Genomic DNA, 5,418 nt, shown 5'->3' on the forward strand with positions numbered 1-5,418 from the left:
CCCTAGGACCCCTAGGGATGAATTTGGTTGGTTTTAATGCATCTAGAGGGATCATAGGTTAACCTATGACCCCTCTTGACGCATTTCATGACAACATATGTCCCTAGGGATTCTAGGGCCTCTAAGGATGCATTGGGTTTGTTCCAATGCATCAAGAGGACAATGCATTTCATGATAACATATGTCCCTAGGGACCCTATGACCCCTAGGGATACATTTCATGAGTTCTAACTTGTCAAGAGGGGTCATAGGCATGATAACGTATGTCTTTAGTGCCCCTAGGAAAGCATTTGGTTTGTTCGAATGTGTCGAGAGGGGTCATAGGTTAACCTATGACTTTCGTCGATGCATTTTATGACAACATATGTTCCTAGGGTCCTTAGGACCCCTAGGGACTCATTTGGTTGGTTCTAATGTGTCAAGAGGTGTCATAGGTTAACCTATGGCCCCTCTCGATGCATTTCATGATAGCATATTTTCCTAGGGGTCCTAGGGCCCCTAGGGACACATTTAGTTGGTTCCAATTCTTTGAGAGGGGTCATAGGTTAACCTATAACACCTATCAATGCATTTCATGACAATGTGTGTCCCTAGGGGCCCTATGACCCCTAGGAATGCATTTGGTTGGTTTTATTGTATCGAGAAGGGTCATAGGTTAACCTATGACCCCTCTCGATGCATTTCATGACAACATATGTCCCTAGAGGCCCTAGATCCCCTTGGGACATATTTGGTTGGTTTTAATGTGTCAAAAGGGACCCCTCTAAATGCATTTCATGACAATGTATGTCCCTATGGGCCCTAGGACCCTTGGGGATACATTTGGTTAGTTTTAATGTGTCGAGTGGGGTCATAGGTTAACCTGTGATCCCTCTCGACACATTTCATGACAATGTATGTCCCTAGGGGTCCTAGAGCCCCTAGGGATGCATTTTGTTGGTCTTAATGTGTTGAGAGGGGTCATATGTTAACCTATGCCCCTATCAATGCATTTCATGACAACATATGTCCCTTGGGGACCTAAGACCCCTAGGGATTCATTTGGTTAGTTTTAATGCATTGAGAGGGGTAATAGGCTAACCCATGACTCCCCTTTATGCATTTCATTACAACTTATGTCCTTAGGGGTCCTAGGGCCCTTAGGGACACATTTGGTTGGTTCCAAGCCCTTAGGGACATAAGTTGTAATGAAATATGTAGGTTAACCTGTGACCCCTATCAACGCATTTCATGGCAACCTATGTCCCTAGTGGCCCTAGGACCCACATGGACCCATTTGGTTGGTTTGAATGCATCCAGAGGGGTCACAGGTTAATCTATGACCCCTCTCAATTTATTTCATGACAACGTATGTCCCTAGGGGTCCTAGGTTCCCCAGGGACATATTTGATTGGTTCCAATGTGTTGAGAGCTTTCATAAGTTAACCTATGACCTGTATCGACACATTTCATAACAACCTATGTTCCTAGGAGCCTTAGGACCCCTAGGGACCCATTTGGTTGGTTCAAATGTGTCGAGAGGGGTCATAGGTTAACCTATGATACCTCTCGATGCATTTCATGGCAACATATGTTCCTAAAGGTCTACGACCCCTAGAAACACATTTGATTGATTCCAATGCATCGAGAGGGGTCAAAGGTTAACCTATGACCCCTATTGATGCATTTCATGACAACATATGTCTCTAGGGTCCTTAGGGCCCCTAGGGATGCATTTGGTTGGTTTGAATGCATTGAGAGGGGTAATAGATTAACCTATGACCCCTATCGATGTATTTCATGACAACATATGTCCTTAGGGTCATTAGGACCCCTAGGGACCCACTTAGTTGTTTCCAATGTGTCAAGAGGTTTCATAGGTTAACCTATGACCCCTCTCAATGCATTTCATGACAACATATATCCCTAGGGACCCTAGGACCCCTAGGGACCCATTGGGAATGCGTCAAAAGGGGTCACTAGGGGCCCTAGTGACATATATTTTCATGAAATTTATCAAGAGTGGTCATAGGTGAACCTATGACCCTTTTGATGTAGTTCATGAAAATATTATATTTAATAATAATATAATACTATATATTTTAATATAATAATAATATATTATTAGATTATATAACAATAATAATCATATATATTACTAGATTATATATTTAATAATAACCATATATATTATTATATATAATATTAATCATATAATATTACTATATATATTTAATAATAATAATATTTGTTATATATATATATTACTATATTATAGACAGTTATAATTATTATTATTATATTTATAACCATATTATATTTAATAATATAATCATGCATATTACTATATATAATAATAAATATAATCATATAGAATAATAATATTTAATAATCATAATCATAATCATATGTAATAATAATATTAATGCCCACACTTCTTGGAAATAATTTTCCCTCTAAAACCCTCTAAAGTTTCCCTCTAAAACTTTCCTCTCAAATTTCCCTCCAAAATTTTCAATGTGGGTGGTTTCCCTCTCAATTGGAAAATTCACAGTAATTAGATACCCGATTTGACTTTGGGTATCCAATTAGGCTCGTTATTTACCAAGCCTATTTGGTGAACCCAAAGAATGTGTTTGAGAAGGGTTTCCCTAACACTCAAACTTTTGGTAGCTATCTAACAATGTTATGTTCATCGAAATTGAATGAAACGAAAAGGGTTTTTTTATAACACTCTCGAGATTCCATCAATATAATTGTTGTCAAATTATGAGTTCAATAAGTATTTATGAGTTAGTTTTCAATGAAGATGATTGTGAAGTTTTGATTGACATACTGATTGAAAAATAGCTATAACCATCAAACGGTATAACATTTTTTAAATCTAAAAGTTGTGTCACATTCTATGCTTCACTTAGTATAAGGGAAAAAAAATTGGTAAGGTTTTCAATTAGTTAAGGTGGTCAGACATGCAAGTTTTTTTTTTGAAAAAGTTTTAGTATAAAATTCAAATTTAATTATTTATTTGCAATAAAAATACCTAAAAATAGGCATCACATCCGAGCATGAGTCTACTTTTTATATCTATAATTATATTTAAAAATATTATCATTTGATTTTGATTAAGGTGGTCAGACATACACCTAATTTTTATTTTTGCCCTAAAATTTTTGTAGTACTGCATTAAAATCCAATCTTTTGACCAGTCAATTTTTTTCCCTCCAGATAAGGCTTAGTAGTTTAGAAACTACATTCAATTTCCTACAGATTATTTTCTTACAACTTTTTGATATAAAGCCGAGAACCACTTTAAAATTATGTGTCAAGTTGACATAACCCTGATTTGCTAGTTTTTCACTGCCACTTAAGGCCATAGTTTGGTTGACCATGATCTTGTACATACCCTTATAGATAAGATATTTGATATAATATTTTAATTTTCCTTTTGTAGACACCTAGCAAGCCACAAACTACATCAAAGAGGCTCAATTTTGATGATTCTACATAGTCATATATATTGATAGTGATACACATATGTATTTGTGGTCATCACATGACATTTACATATATTCAACTTTTTTATTGTATATATTTGAGATTTATATTGTGCACTTTCGACATTTCTATTGTACACACTTGACATTTGTCGAGTATTTGACTTTTGCATTGTACTAATGAGACATGTTCATATTTTTGTAACTATACGGTTTATATTGCACAATATATTATTTATTTTCATATACATTAAACTTGGATTTCCATCTAGCTTGTATTTCATCCTAATTTCTTGCAATTAATCAAACACATGAACGTTCATTATTTTATATAAAAAATGTAATATGTTCTTCAAATTCATTACAACATGTAATCAAACTCATATCTCACTTATTTTGATGTAATAAGCCATGAAAAGTAAAAATATGTCATGATTTTTGTATTTGTATCAAAGATCGCAATCCGATAGTGCTTAGAGACCCTTAGGGATGCTTTCTTTTAGTGTAGTTGATACCATTGGAGGGATGTTGTGGCTGAAATGAGGTTGGTCCTAGCCTAAACTAACCAACTAGAGCTAATAGAGTAGACAATTCGATCTTAGGACCAACGGTTTGAAATATACACAGCCTTGCTCATTTGAACTAAGCAACATTGCAACTTTTGGCATTAGACAAGATAGGGATGCCAAATCTAAACAAAGTCAAATCTCAAAAAACTAAGATAGGTTGTTGTAGGCCTAGACAACATGATCCTATAACACCTGATTTTTTTCAATACCTCACACAAGCTTGGAGAAATGCCTAATCAAAGATTATAGCTTGATGGCGCTTAGACACCCTTAGGGACACTTTTGTTTAGTGTGGTTGATATCGTTGGAGGGATGTTGTGGCTTAAATGAGGTTGGTCCTAGCCTAAACCAAACCAACCCGAGCTAGAAAAGTAGATGATTTGATCCTAGGACCAATGGTTTGAAATATACACAACCTTTCTCATTTAACTAAGCAATATTGCAACTTTAGGCATTAGGTGAGATAGCGATTCCAAATCCAAATAAAGTTGAATCATTAAAACTAAGATAGGTTTTTGTAGGCCTAGATAATGTGATCTTGTAGCACCTGATAGTTTGTCAATAGCTCATACGAGCTCAGAGAAATGCTTGATCAAATATTGCAGCCTGATGGTACCTAGAGACCCTTAGGAACACTTTCGTTCAGTGTGGTCAATACCATTGGAGGGATGTTGTGACTAAAACAAGGTTTCTCCTAGCCAAAACCTAACCAATAGGAGCTAAAAAAGTAGACAATTTGATCTTAGGACCAATGGTTTGAATTATACACAACCTTGCTCATTTGAATTGAGCAACATTGCAACTTTTCACATTAGGCAAGATAGGGATGCCAAACCCAAACAAAATAAAATCTCTGAAAATATGGTTGTTGTATCCCTAGATAAAATGATCCTGTAGCACTTGATAGTTTTCCAATACCTCACACGAGCTTAGAGAAATTCCCAATCAAAGATTGTAGCCTGATGGTGCTTAGAGACCCTTAAAGACACTTCTGTTTAGTGTGATCAATACCTCTAGAGGGTTGTTATGGATGAAACAAGGTTGGTCCTAGCTGAAACCTAATTAAATAGAGTTAACAAAATTGATGATTCGATACTAGGACCAATGGTTTGAAATATACACAACCTTGCTCATTTGAATTGAGCAACATTGCAACTTTTGGCATTAGGCGAGATAGGGATGCCAAATCCAAACAATGTCAAATCTCTAAAAACTAAGATAGGTTGTTGTAGGCCTAGACAACATAATCCTATAGCACCTAATAGTTCATCAATACCTTGCATGAGCTTAGAGAAATGCTCGATCAAATATCGTAGCCCAATGGTGCTTAGAGACTCTTAGGCATGCTTCCGTTTAGTCTGGTGTATGTTGTCAGA

The sequence above is a fragment of the Cupressus sempervirens genome, chromosome 5, assembly GCF_028749045.1.
Source record: "Cupressus sempervirens isolate cs-2001-9-10 chromosome 5, ASM2874904v1, whole genome shotgun sequence".
NCBI lineage: Eukaryota > Viridiplantae > Streptophyta > Pinopsida > Cupressales > Cupressaceae > Cupressus > Cupressus sempervirens.